The sequence below is a fragment of the Cygnus atratus genome, chromosome 14 (assembly GCF_013377495.2).
Source record: "Cygnus atratus isolate AKBS03 ecotype Queensland, Australia chromosome 14, CAtr_DNAZoo_HiC_assembly, whole genome shotgun sequence".
Lineage (NCBI taxonomy): Eukaryota > Metazoa > Chordata > Aves > Anseriformes > Anatidae > Cygnus > Cygnus atratus.
This window is the reverse complement of record NC_066375.1, coordinates 11,421,549-11,436,623: the sequence shown is the minus strand read 5'-3', so window position 1 is coordinate 11,436,623 and position 15,075 is coordinate 11,421,549.

Genomic DNA, 15,075 nt, shown 5'->3' with positions numbered 1-15,075 from the left:
GTTAATGTTTACAGGCACCCCGTGGCTGGAGAACACCCTTGATATTGCGGAAGTGGTGACTTGTTTAATGGATTCAAATAAATTGAAAAGCAAAGCCCAGGAGCTGAAGTGGCAGCATCTAAGCCCTGTACTGAGAGGTGCAGAGACCTTACAGTGAGATTAAATATAGGTCTCACAAACCAGAATAACAGTGCTTTTACTGAGAAGATAATCAAGCCCTGGAGGAAATTACATGATATAAAGCTTAGATTTAAAATAAATGTGAAATGAGTTGGTGGATTCGGGACCAGTTCCTTATGGAAAAGTTTTCACATCAGAAAAATCACTTGATGAAACTGGCTTTTTAATTAGCAGTTTTGGCAGAAAGCCAGGAGGATGAAAGGGGTGGTGGAGCCTCAGTCCTCATCTAGCCCTTTGAAAGGAGGGCCAGGGACAGTGGAGGGCTGGGATCAGGAGAGGGGTGGACTCTGCATAGGCCAGGCCAGGACACAGGCTGTGACTCTGCACAGAAGGAGCAGCCACTGCAGGAGTAGGGTTGACAGTCATCTTGGGTCTTCCCCAGTGTGCCACGTGCAAGCTCTCTGCTCTCGCAGCCTGGCTTGCAGTTCAGCTGATGCAGTATCAAGGAGATGGGTGAAGGGATGAATGTTCTGTCCTGAGACAGCTGCTACAAACATGTTTGTCCTGGCTTAATTATCTGTTGCCTTTGCTATCTTTTAGTCTGCTTTGTCACTAATGATCACCCTAGGATTTTTACTTGTGCCTATGGATGAATCTAAGGTCCCTGGTCTTCTCTCCCTGCCCTATGAACTGTGGGTTGGTTCCTCCATTAGCTCCCCAGTTCCATCTCCTCCCTGCAGGACAGGTTCCAGTGGAGCCCAGGGCTCCTGCAGGCTGGTGTCTCGTCATGCACCCACTGGGGAACCTGAGGTGTCCATTCCAAAGCCCAGCACCAGGCAGGCTGCACCCACCTGGAACAGGCCCTCTGACGGCATCAAATGTTTTGGTAGTAAGGTCCCAAATGCAATCTCCCTTCTATGACGCCCAGTCAGAGACTGGCCACATGACACGGCCACCGTCCTGACCAAGCACTTCTGCAGCCAGTTCAAAAGATACAAATAAAAAAATAAAGACCAAGCTGTTTTTCCTTCTCCTTCTTCTTTCTTTTCTTGCTTCGCATCAGACTAATCCTCTACTTTGCAGTTTGTGTCCTTATGTCTCCTTCTCCCAATGAGTTAATGTGAATGATTTTGCACCAAGGTGGAACATGAAGTCTTGCCCCATGCTGAGCTTGACAGCAAAATGCAGGGCCCAGGAGACACATGATATCCTGCTTCTCTTGTGAGTGGTGAATTGAAAAAAAAAAAAAGAAAAAAAAAAAACCTCCAAGCATCTGAGACTCAGGTTTCAATTTTCAGCTCAATTTTCATCTCTCTTTCCTCCCTGCAAAGTCTGTTCAACAGCAGTGGGAGGTTACAAATAGAGCAAGGCAGCTCATCTGCTGCGTCTCACTTGTGTGATCCATGAGAACACACACATGCACGCAGGAACCATCCTCCACAGGCACTTGACTTTCCACAGTGTATCTGTGGAGTGATCATCATAGGTCTTTCCTGGTTTGCAGCTCCCTCATCAGCCCTTCACTGTGCATCTCCAGGATGGAGTTGAGGATGCAGGCAGCACCATGTGTCTGCACTGAGATTAACCCTGCAAAGTCAGGAACAACAATTTGTATTTCCTCATCCAAAATTCATCCTCTGGGAAGGCTGTCAGGCCAGCTCTGCAAAAGAAAGGCTTCGGTGGTAATATCTGCTCTCCACAGGAGTGATGGGGTATGGATGTCAACAAAGCTTACCTGGGTGAGTGACCACTGTTACTGCCTGCTGTGACCCCTAATGAAAAGGTGGCAATAAGGCATCACACATATAAGCTAGTTGGGTCAGGGATACAGGGACTGGGAGGAGGGATGAAGGGAGGTGATCACATTTAGTCTGGCCAAGGGGAGGCTAGAGGCTGAATTAATGGTGGCATAAAACTACCTGAAGAGCATGTATGAGGACAACAGAGAGAAACTCTCCTTGGTTGGGGCATATCACAGGAGAGGCAATGTTCCTACACTACAGCTTGGGGTGTTTAGGTTGGACGCACAGAAAATTTTCCTTCACAGAAGGTGGTGTATCCCTGGGAGAGGCCACAGCAGGGGGTGGGTCTCCATCACTGGGGGTTAACGAGGATAAGCCCAACGAGGTCGCAGTCATCCCACCCCAGCACTGGCAACAGTCGTGCTGCAAGCAGTCGCTGCCCAAAGGCGTCCCAGGGCTCCCACCATTTCCACTCTGGGCCGCCTCCCTCCCGCCTCTCTGCCAGGCCCAGCCGGCCCAGCAGGAGCCCGGAGGGCGCTGGGACAACGGGGAGCAGCGGCCGGCCCTCCACGGCCGGGCCCCGGGCCGGGCCCTGCTCCGTGCTGAGGCCTCTGCGGCGGCGGCCGGGCCGCGTCCTGCCTGTCCCCGCCAGGTGGCAGCAGCAGCCGCGGCGCCGCCGCCAGCCCTGGGCCCAGTGCGGCCCCTGCAGGGCCACGGCACGCTGGGCTCGGTGGGGAAGGCCCGGCCGCAAGTGGCCCGGTAAAACAGGTGGTTTAATAAAACAGGAGAAAATGGAGAAATGCAGATCGCACACGAATCTTAGCTCCCTCCAGATGCTCCCCCCATTCGTGCAGCATCAGACAGATCCCGGATGAATTTTCCCATGGTGCAGAGCAGATCCCGTTGCTGAAAAGAAGTTCCTCTTTTATGGTCCCTCAAGCAATTATTTGTCCCTCTTTCTATTTTAGCTTACTAAAGCAACTACTTTATTAAGACATTTGTTGTCAGGGCTTTCTCACTGAGCTCCAGAAATAACCCTGCCCCTGTCCCTCCTTCTCTCACCTCACCTCACCTCATCTCACCCCACATCACCCCACATCCCCTCACACCACATCACCTCACCCCCTCCAGTGCAGAACAACATCTCCCTTGCACTTGCTGGAGCCCCTTCCTTTTCCTAAAACATTCCAGTAGCCAATATCCTCAGTTGTAAACCATAAAAACAAAACAGACCCTATATATAGACACACTGTGAGAGGTTGAAACCACCCTAATAATGGTCCCTGGGGAGGGAGAAGGACCTGTTGCTGTGCTGGCTGCATTTCTTATCAGCTCCAGGTGATCCCTGCTCTCCCCAGTGGCAGGATTTGGGTGAGCTATGAAACTGCTGTGGTTCTCTCCTCCTAGCAGGAGCTTGAGGATCTAAAAGCATATGGCCAGCAAACAACCCGCACTTGATAAAAATACCCCCACAGTAGTGCTCAGTGGGCTGCCAGGACAGGGTGCTGCTATTACTCTTTTAGGAACTGGGGCCCCAAAGCGTCCCTTTGTGTTACACCAAGACTCATCCCAGCACATGCCACCCTCCTTTACTCCATCCCCCTCCAAGACACATGGAAATTATTTCATAAAAGTGAAGCTATTTCCCAGCAGACACTATGCCAGCATGGACCCTGCAGCCTCTCTTGCACTGCTGGAAACAGAACATCATGAGTGCCAGTACCTTTACAGGGTTTTTCGCATTGCATCTTGTGGAGAAATGTAAAGGGAGGTTGCCTCTGCAGTGAGGGTCTGGGTTAAGGCCTGAGAGATTTTAAATGTCACACCTCCTCAGCAAGATCCCAAGACACTGAGACCCGTTATGGGGCAACATTCTCCAGCTGTTAGCCTCCACCTATGCTACAGACAGCAGACATCCCAGGTTTTCAAACCTTGACCAGGTCTCAGTGAGACAGGAAGCAGTAAAATCCTGGCAGCTCCCAGGGCCATGACAATGCAACAGGCAACACCCCAAAGGCAGTTCTGAAAGAGATGAAGGCAAATATTTTAAAAATAATAAATTAAAGGAATTGCAATTTAAAAATTGAAGTGACTGCCTTATTCCTCTTACAATGCAACATTTCTTAATGCTCCCCATGGTAAGTCACTTGATAACAATGAAAGGAGGTGTTCTCTCCACTCCATGCCCGACTCTTCCTTGTCACAGCACCCATGTTGGGTACACAGGACTTCTGCTGTCAGTGCATGAACTGGGCCTCTTCATCTCCCCAGGGCTCATAAGTATCCCCATCACAAGTGACCCTGCTACCCTTAGACAATCCCCTTGTCACAGCCGCCTTTCCTCTTGGTGAAGTTTCAAATCATATAATCATAGAATATCCCAAGTTGGAAGGGACCCATAAGGATTATCGAGTCCAACTCCTGGCACCACACAGGTCTACCCAAAATTATAGACCATGTGACTAAGTGCACAGTCCAAACGCTTCTTAAACTCCAATAGGCTTGGTGCAGTGACTATTTCCCTGGAGAGCCTGTTCCAATGTGTGACCACCCTCACAGTGAAGAACCTCTTCCTGATGTCTAGCCTAAACCTCCCCTGCCTCAGCTTGACACTACTCCCGCGGGTCCTATCACTGGTGATTAAGGAGAATAGATCGGCGCCTGCCCCTCCACTCCCCCTCGTGAGGAAGCTGTAGACTGTGATGAGGTCTCCCCTCAGCCTCCTCTTTTCCAGGCTGAACAGGCCAAGTGACCTCAGCCGCTCCTCATACATCTTCCCCTCTAGGCCCTTCACCATCTTTGTAGCCCTCCTCTGGACACGCTCCAACTGTTTTACATCCTTTTTGTACTGCAGTGCCCAGAACTGCACACAGTGCTCGAGGTGAGGCCGCACCAGCGCAGAGTAGAGTGGGACAACCACTTCCCTCGACCAACTAGCAATGCTGTGCTTGATGCACCCCAGGACACGGTTGGCCCTCCTGGCTGCCAGGGCACACTGCTGGCTCATATTTAGCTTGCTGTCAACCACAACCCCCAGATCCCTCTCTGCGGGGCTGCTCTCCAGCATCTCGTCACCCAGTCTGTACGTATAGCCAGGGTTGCCCTGTCCCAGGTGCAGGACCCGGCACTTGCTCTTGTTAAACTTCATGCAGTTGGTGATTGCCCAGCTCTCCAACCTGTCCAGATCTCTCTGCAAGGCTTTTCCACCCTCAACAGAGTCCACAACTCCTCCAAGTTTGGTGTCGTTAGCAAATTTGCTCAAAACACCTTCTAGTTCTACATCCAAATCGTTTATAAAAACATTGAAGAGGACTGGCCCTAAAATGGAGCCTTGGGGGACCCCACTAGTGACCATCCGCCAGCCTGATGTGGCCCCATTTACCACAACCCTTTGAGCCCTGCCCATCAGCCAATTGCTCACCCACCATATGATGTTTTTGTTTAGCTGTATGCTGGATATTTTGTCCAGTAGGATCCTATGGGAAACTGTGTCAAAAGCTTTACTGAAGTCCAAAAAGATCACATCAGCTGGTTTCCCTTGGAAATGGAAAGCCAAGTTCACTCTTCTCTTCCTCCAGGTCCAGAAATAGCCTTTAAATGGTGGTAGCACATCTACTGCCCAACAGCGGTGACCCCCCTCATACCTTGTAGGAGGATTGCAGAGCTGAATGCTGGCCCATATTTCCATCTATCCACAAGGTTGGTCCGTGCTTCCGGTCCTCTTTCTCATTGAAAGAAAACTGTGAATTCTACCCAGGAAAGGCACTGGAGCATGGTTCTAAGAGCAGATTTATCCCCTCAGCAAAGACAGAGTCTGTGGACAGAGGGTCTCCTCCCAGGTGTGGGCAGCACCACTGAAGGACAAGTCAGCAGTCATTAATGTTACAATAAATGATGGATGGCTTCAAACCCTTATCCTGTTTTCCCCCACTCCATCAAACCATACTTAGGGATCATCTCTTAATATCCTCCAAAAGGGCTTTGTTTGCTACCACAGTTGCTGTGAACAGCCTATAATGAGATGCCTTCATTGTTCTCATATACATGATTACATAATAAGTAGTCCAGAAGTTACAAGCTATAAATTCTTTAGGGCCAAAGTTCCCATGTTCTCCAAACTGCCTGCTAGGCAGAGGGGCGACTACTTAAATAGGTTTGTTTACAGTCAACCAAGTGCTTGCATCTCAGGAGATCCAACCAAATTCCTTTCCTGATGGCTGCCAAACACCATCAGAGTGAGCTCCATTAGCACTTGGTGGAGCAGCAGATGTCCTTCTTGAATCTGTGCTCAGCCTGGAGGCTTGCAGGGTGCCCAGAGGTCCATGTCCACTTGAGGGTCCAGACTTCTGGGGAAAGGTCAAGCTCATGGGACAAACCATCTATCTCAGAGAGATAAGACTGAGCCCAGGGCTAGTGTGAAAACTCAGACCCAGCTCCAGAAGCTGTGATAAGTCTTTCTGACTTCAAGCTTAATTCAAGCTTAATCCAAGAAACACAGAAACGATTGGGCATCAAAGCTGAAAAATGCCAAGAGACACAACTGCTTCAGCTCTTACCCACTGATTTGTCTCTGTCCCCTGCAGCCACAATGAGGAGCTAACTCCCTTGTGGCACTGGGCCCAGCATTGCTCTGGGGACAGAAATGGGCTCCTCCCTGTGCAGCTCCAGACCGGGCACCTCTGGCACCCCAGGGCTTCCCTCAGCTCCATGGCGCATCCTGGCCATAAGAAGCTGCAGAAATGCCTTTGTGTCCTTTCTGTTCATCTCTGGGTGGGCATCAATGAGAACTTCCAGGGCAAGAGTTTTTTTTCCACTTTCTTTGGAATTGGGGGGGGGGGGGATTAGAAGTGTTTGTATTGGGCTTGCATGACAAGGTTTTGGTAGCAGGGAGGCTGCAGGGGTGGGGGTGCTGTAAGAAGAGCCCAGAAACTGGGGCTCCCGCTGGCTGCAAAAGGGACCCGGCACCGGCCAGTGCTGAGTCATGAGCGTGTCCGGTTGTGCCTCTGGGAGAGTGGATTTAAGAAAGGGAAAAAATGCTGTGCAACAGCAGCTGGGAGAGAGAGGAATGAGAAACAGGCTTGCATCCACCAAAGTCTGTGAAAGAGGGCAAGAGGTGCTCCAGGCACAGAGCAGAAGTCCCCCTGTGGCCCACGGAGAGGCCCCTGGTGGAGCAGGCTGTCCCCCTGCAGCCCATGGGTCCCACATGGAGCAGATCTCCCCGCTGCAGCCCGTCGAGCAGTCCCCAGTGGAGCAGGTGGATGTGGCCTGGAGGAGGCTGCGGCCCATGGAGAGCCCCCGCAGGAGCAGACCCCGGGCCGGAGCTGCAGCCCGTGGAGAGGAGCCCACGCAGGAGCAGGGGGTCTGGGGGGAGCTGCCGCCCACCCGTGGGGGACCTGTGCTGGAGCAGTTTGCTCCTGACGGATGGACCCCAAGGTACAGGCCTACATTGGAGCAGTTCTTGAAGAGCTGCTGCCTGTGGGAAGCCCAAACTGGTATTTGAGAATGACTGTATCCTGTGGGAGGGATCCCATGCTGGGGCAGGGGAAGAGAGTGGCCATGAGAGTGGCACATAATGAAGTGTTATGGACTGATCACAATCCCCATTCCTCATTCACCTGTGCCACTCAGGGGGAAGAGGTAGAAGAGGATGGATGGGGGGAAGGTGGTTTTAGTTTGCTTTTATTTCTCACTGCTCTTGTCTGTTAATAGTAGGCAATAATTACATTAATCTCCCTTATGTTGAGTCTGTTTTGCCCGTAACAGTAATTGGTGAGCTATCTCTCTGTCCTTATCTCAACCTATGAGCTTTTTTTTTCATCATATTTTCTCCTTCTGTCCTTCTGAGGAGGGCAAGTGAGAGAGCGGTGTGCTGTAGTTGAGCTGCCCATCATTTTTTAAACCACTACAGTGTTTAAATTAATGACACGTGCACAGCCCCACTGCCTCTGCTCTCCTCCAGGCCGGTATAACTGTATTCCTGGTTTTATCTAGCACCCTTTCAAATTACGGCTTTGGATATCAGCTATGTGTCTGCAGGGCTGCATTCACTCACACACAGATACATATATATCCTCGCAACCCAAAAGGCAGGTCCTGAACTTCTGCGATGAGTGGATCTACTAGCCTACACTGCTAGAACAAGCTTTGAACACACCCATTTGCCAGTGCTGGTTGCAGTTTACCTCTGCAAGGATCAAGGATTCGAAGTCACAGTCTGCAGCATCAGCAGATGGGTGCAGGGTGCAAGAGGTGGCAATTATCTGAATGCAACAAGAGGTTCCATTTTAAATAGGGACACGTGAGCTCAACAGCATCAATTACTCTCAATCCAGTAAGGAATCTAAGCACTTGTCTGTTCTGTATAGGTTGATCTGCACGGTTGGAGTTTGCTCTTTATGGTGTGAGTATTGGAGGTTTCCTTTCAGAGCTATGTAAACAACATCTCACAGAAGATGGGGACGCAGCAACGTGCCACACTGGCAGCAGCCAGCCTGCTTGAGAACAGAGGACTTGCTGCATCCTCTCAAAGTTGGAAGCAACAGTTGGGTGAGCATCCTACCTCAAGATCCATGCCTCTGCTACCCTGTCAATATGTTCTGATAATCCACAAGTATTTTATGCTAAACATAAGAGCAATGATTTCATCCGCTCTGTGAGGGATTCATTGCTTTTAGTCCAACATAGCTGATTTGCAGTACCTGGCTGAAAGCACATGCGATGGGGTTATGTTTGATGCTTCCTTGCATGTTTTTGAGGGTGGGTAGGCCTTTAAGACCTTGTGGTGGTGTGTCTTTTGTTTCATGCAGTGTCCTACCCTGCATTCCCACAGCTCTGATGTCTTCTCCAAAGTAACAGGGAACTTGTCCCTCTCTGTCCTCTGACACAAAGAATTGGGCTCACAGCTCAGCATCGTAAGAGCTCCCAACTGAGCACACCACAAAATCTACAGGCACATCTGATGCTTCAGGTGCTTGCTGGTGCTGGACGCCAGATCCTCATCCTGGTAGGGAGCAACTGCTGAAATCTGATTCAGTTCCAGATTATGGTTCAATTAGGCATGTTCCCTGCAGCCCTGCCTTAGCACACACTGCAGGAAACCTGTCCTGCTTTTAGCTGGGATAGAGTTAATTTTATTTGTGGAAGCTCATATGATGCTGTGTTTATGATTTATGATGAAAATAGTGTTGATAACACACCAATGTTTTAGTTGTTGCAGAGCAGTGCTTACACAAAGACAAGGACTTTGCAGCTTCTCATGCTGCCCTGCCAGCAAGGATGCTGGGCGTGCACAAGAAGCTGGGAGGGGACAGAACTAGGACAGCTGACCCCAACTGGCCAAAAGGATATTCCATACCACATGGCATCATGCTAAGCAATAATATCTGGGGTAAAGAAGTAAGAAGAGGGGGACATTCAGAGTGATGGCTTCAGCTTTGGACCCCCAAGGGCTCTAACTTCCATCTATTTACCATCTCATGTGCTGCATTGGATTGGGAACATTCCCGCTAGGAGCAGGAAGAGGCAGTTTCCCCATAGGGTGATGGGAAGCAGTGTGTGGAGACCCCTGGATTGATGAGGAAGAGTGATCCCTGAATGGGAAACATCCCACAGCTTTTGACAAGGTGGTCACAAACTGTCACTGTGGTGTTGGTGCCTGGAGCTTTAATTAGAAGAGCCACTGCGGGCAGCAGAGCAAATCTGACTGCATTTCAACATTCCTCATGGATGAGATGGCCGCAGTAAGCCACAGGGCACAAATGTGCCTTCCTCACACCTCCTTGGCCACAATGAATCAGAGTAGCTCTGAACAAGAGCTGTGGCAGAGCAACATCTGTCCTCCAGTGCCAGTCATAGCAAAGCACCCATCAGGAAAAGCGATGAAGAATCTGAAGGAATGGTTTTACCACCACCAGATCATGGTCCAGCTAGGAAGAAGTCTCCACAGTGCAGACATCCATCAAATTCCAGCTGCACAGCCAGGAGGCTGAAAGACAGGCTCAACCACAAGCTGTTTTCACAAAACAAGCATGTCACCTAGACATCCACAGTTGCTTTGTGCCAGCAGCAAAGCATGCATCGACTACAGGAAACTTCCTCCAAATGGATTTCAAGTTAACACACTGCACTCCTGCAGAGAAAACACTGCAGACAGCAAACCAGAAGGAAAGAAATCCCAAAACTTTCATAGCTTTGGGCTGGCATCTGGGTACCAACCAGATTAAAGTGGTGAAAACATTTTGGATTAAGGGTTTGCATAGCAATCAGCAGGTTGTCTGAACAGTGCAGAACACCACTTGGACATGCGAATGCACTGAAGACATTTCAAAGGACTGTAAAATATCTAGTCCACGATCTAGGAGTTGCTGACACCCTCATGTGCTCTTTAAGCAAAGTGAGTTCAAAGTAGTGGGGAAGAATTACCTGCAAGAAGCTGAAGTGGGGAAGGGCTGTACTCTTACCCTCAGAAACCAGATGCTACAGAAGACCAGAAAGCCCCCCTGGTTTTTGCCTGGACTGAGGAATGCTTAGACCTGGAAGTCTCCAAAGACTCCACTGTACACAATATGAGACTACTGCCTTCTCTCACCCCATGTTTCTGTGAGAACCTACAACGTCTGGACTGCTATTGAGCATGCCAGTGACCTAATTCGTTGTGATCCAGCACCTTTTGGAGGCAAGATAAATCAGGTGTTCTGGCATAGAAATGGGCTGCATTTCTGTCAGATGGGCCTGCCAGAATAGCCTGGCAATATCCTGGGCTGGGAAACCCAGGTGAGCTGCAGACTAAGCCTGACAGTGCTTTTAAAAGCACACTTTCCAAAAATGTGCCTGAGGGGATGAATTCACAGTGCACAAACCCCAGCACATCTGTAAACCCAGAAGGAAAAGCAAGAGTGGAGATTGTGTCAGTGGGCTTGCTGCATGCTGTAGAAATCAAGGACGAGGAGTCATGCTGGTAGGAACAGCACTGCAGGAACGCCCAGGCACAGTCAGCCGCAGCTCTGGACACACCAAAAAGGCAGTTGAGCAGGAATCATCGGCAAAAAAACACAAGACTGACCTCACAATAACAAAAGGAACAGCTGGTGTGCCAAGAGCCAAAGGCGGCTGTCCACAGAGCCAGCTGTGCCATCCCTGGGGACTCAGCACCTTCCCAGAAAACGCCACATGGGAAGAGGGAAGGGAAGCTGGAGGCCCCACCAGGTATCACACCGCTTCAACTAGAGGCAAACAAGCAAGCAGGACACTGAGAGACATGCCATAGTAAAGCGGGGTGTATGTAGCCCCAGTTCATGTAGGGTACATTTGCTGCTGTTGGACAAGGGCACAATTCAGTTTAGGGGATGCAAAACCTTTGCTAACAACAGTACATGATACTGGGCCTTACTTCTTACCTGAGAAGGCAAGGCACAGCAAGCCCTGGTTTTACAAATTTTTGTCACTGAAAACCAGCAAGATTAGAATTTGATGGCCATTTGTTGCTAGTTTTCAAAAGAAGAGCAGCCAGCACTTCGGTCTCTGTTACTGGATTGTCTGAGGAGCTGGAGAACCATGCCTCCCCCTAAATTCACAGGGAACCAAGGACTGGCAAGGCAGCTCCATCTCTGCAGGTGGCAACACTGCACAGTCCTCCGAGGTTGGAAAGAGAAAGATTCAATTAGGTGGAAGACAGCTTGCTGAGAAAAAGACAACAGGAAAACCTACAGGCCAGTCAAGGGAGAAGAGAAAGCATGCTGCATAATTGGAGCAAGGCATCATGAAAACAATCCCAAACTTAATTTACTTGGATGGATCTGCTGATTCACTTTTTTTTTTTTTTTTTGAAAAGTGAGCAACAAAGGCATCTTTATGGCTTGCCATGGGCGCTGCAGCTGTGGGCAAGGAGTGGTTGGTGAGTCCTCAGGACGTCTGTAGCAGGTGGTCAGAAACACACAAACCCTGTACCTGGGGACAGCCTGGACCCCATGGTGCCTGGTACCAGTCTCCCAAGAACCTGGAGGTCAGGCTCCCCTGCAGGCTGTCCCCCAGCACAACAAGAAGGGAACATCACTCCAGTGTTCACCCAAAACAGAGCATCAAAAGAGCTGGAGCAACTTTTCTTAGAGAAGCGGTTACAACTGGAGGGCTGTAGTTAAATGTGGCCAAGCTTCTCCATTGTTATTTTACAATCGCTTGATGTTCTGAAAGATACTTAGAAAAATGACTTTAGCTGTCCTGTGCCAAACTGGGCAAGGGTAAAAAAAATGAAATTTGGCAAACGTTATTCATTCAGTGTGTAGTTTGGATGACGTCCAGTGACTAAGAGTTTTAACGGATCTGGGAGACTAAAAACCATTCACAAATAATTTGATTTAGGGTCATTGTGATTTCTTTTTATAAATAATTTTCATTGAGAAGTATTTTTTTAATTAGAATCGACAGACCTAATAGCAACTCTATTGTGTGCACAGCTCATCATTCCTGTCTTCATAAATGACTTACATATGTGGTGTGCTAGTTTCTTGTTCACTGCACATGATGGGGCTTGTTCACGGGGCAATGAAGTTCTTGCAGACAGTGTACAAGCCATGCTGAACTCCTCTTTCCAAAGGCATTCTCTGAAGAGGACCCATGTGGAAAGCAAGGGAAGCTTTTGCCATTCTGTTGCACACTCCAGCTTGAGGGTTGGTCTCAGCCTTTGCACAAATCAGACACCCCCACACTGCTGTAATTGCTTTCTAACTGCTCCACTCCAAGATCATAACAGCAACTTTGTGTTGACTGCTCTCCAAGCCCCAACATGGTGCAGGAAATACTTGATAGAGCAGAATATATTATAAAGCAGAATATGCTCCCTTTTCCATGGTGGGAGCAGTGAACAAGGACTAGACCCATGCACAGACCTGACACGTTCTGGCATGAGGGAAAAGATTTGTTCAATGGCACATCAAAACTTAATCACCTCCTATTCCAGTAGGTAGCTCAACTAGAGCTCAACTGAATAGATCTGGAAAGACTGAAGGAGAATTCAGACAATGACTGGGAGAAAAATGGCTCCATGGCTCAAATGCATGTTTCTTGGCAACATTCTCTGTGTGTGACAGTCTTCTCTCTTTGACTTGCACATTAACAATTGCATCTCAGCCACTTTTGGTACTAATCTTATCTGTTGTTTAAATGGCTCTTAGATTCCCTCCTGTTATTATAAATGTTCATTCAAGGTCTTCGAGTCAGCAGAGTTGTTGCTCTGTAGTTGAATAACTGGCCTGGACTCCAAACTTTGAGATGCTCACTGTAATGGTCAGGTATGTTCTTAAGAGCCCTCTGAATTGGATTTTGAAACAAAAGTCCCATTGATCTTAAGCCTCAAGTCACAGCCATGACTCTGAAAACTCTATCCTCTGTCCTTCAGAGGAACTGACATTGGTGCAATAAGACTACTACAACAGTCAAAGAAAGTAGAATTTATCTCATGAGGGTAAACTACCAAAAATTTGTCTTATTTAGACTAACAAAACAGAGGCCGAAGGGGATATAATTGCTACTGTGAGATAAGTGGAAGAGGAGAAAACATGAGAAAAAGTTGTGAAAGCTCGAAGATGAAAGTTGTGCAAGAATCAATAGCTGCAAAGAAGTTATTGATACATTCAAGCTGGAGATGAAAAGATTTCTGAGCTCATGAGCAAAGAGGTCTGGGATGGTATTCAGCAGAACCAAAAGAAGCCCAAAGTGGAGTTTTATAAGCATATGGAACGTGTTGGCATGACTGCAACACCAAGATACAGCAGCATGTTACCCAGAAGGTCTCTACAAGATCCTTGTCCAATCTTTAAGCCATCAGTACCTAGACAAGGTACTTAGAGAGTCCCCTGGCTCCTGCAATTTGCCTGTTGTCCACCTTTGCCACCTTGGCTTGCCTTGCTCGAGCAGTCAGTCCAGACTAGTCCACTGCACTGACCTGCCTTGGTCACCTCCTCTTAGCACTGGGCAGATGGACACAGGTCTCCAAGGCACAGCCATAGCCTGCTGCCTGTGAGGTGGTGGTGTATTAAAGTTCCCATCCAAAAAGATTATCTATCAGGAAGAAGAAATGCACTTTTGCTTTGTTCTGTTTATTTAAATAAAAAAGGGCCTGCATTCCAGTCGAATTCAGACTCGACACTGAGCAACGTTGGGCAGACCAGGCCATCAGTACCTTCCTACTGAAGAGGAAGTATCATCCAGTATTCCCAGGTCAGGTGTATCCACTGAGCGCATACACTCTGGAAGTAATAATGCTGACCAGTGTTTGAGAGGAAAATAACCTCTGCTGCTGGCCCTCCTTGAACAGCATCATTAGCACCACCAATTCTCACCCCACCATGGTCAGAGACAGACAGACTGGACACATGCTTCCAGGGCACCAGGTTTTCACCAAAGGAATTTCGTCAGTAGTTATATATTTAGTTATATATTTACAGACCTTCATGCACGGATAATCTGGTGGTTTAGACACCATAAGGGCACCTGCTGGCATTAGCAAGATGGCTTAATGGTTAGGTCTCCGGTGAGGTTGGTTGTTGCCATTCCTCATCACAGCAAAACAGGAGAGAGACTGGCAGAGCACCAGTGCTCAGCCTGCCCCAGGGGAGCAGGGTGGCAGTGCCAGCCTTGCCAGAATGCCCCTTGCTCACTGCTGCAGCCCCACCACCGAGCCCTGCCAGGACAGGCTTTCCCACTGCGCCTGAGGTGCCTGGCTGTCTCAGAGCAGCGTTTGGAAGATCAGACCCAGCACCTGGGCAGCTCTGTGAGTCCCAGGCATGCAGGGCAGTCCTGCAAGCCTAAAAACAGCTTCTTGCAAGCTGCAGCAAACTGCAGCTAGAGACCATTGCTTCTGTGTGAACAGTAAATTGTTTTCCTTTCTTTTTTGGGGATTATTAGCCATGTAGTCACTAATAACTACGGCTTTGATCATAACTATGGGGCAGACTGTTTTTTTTCCCCATGACAGCTGAGAAACATTGAAGACGCAGTTGTTTTAGCAATTTAATCTCTTTCTCCTCGACGAACCTGTACGTTATTTACTCCAGCACAGGGCACGTCCTGCAGGCAACTACGGAATCAGCCTCCTAAGCGGCCACGCTGCATACCATGCTGGCAGGTAGGTTTTTTTGGATGCTTTAGGTAGCGCTGATGTTCTCCACACCAGCCTGCCCTCGCTGTCCTGGGAGCAGCAGGCAGACAGGTAAGGGAA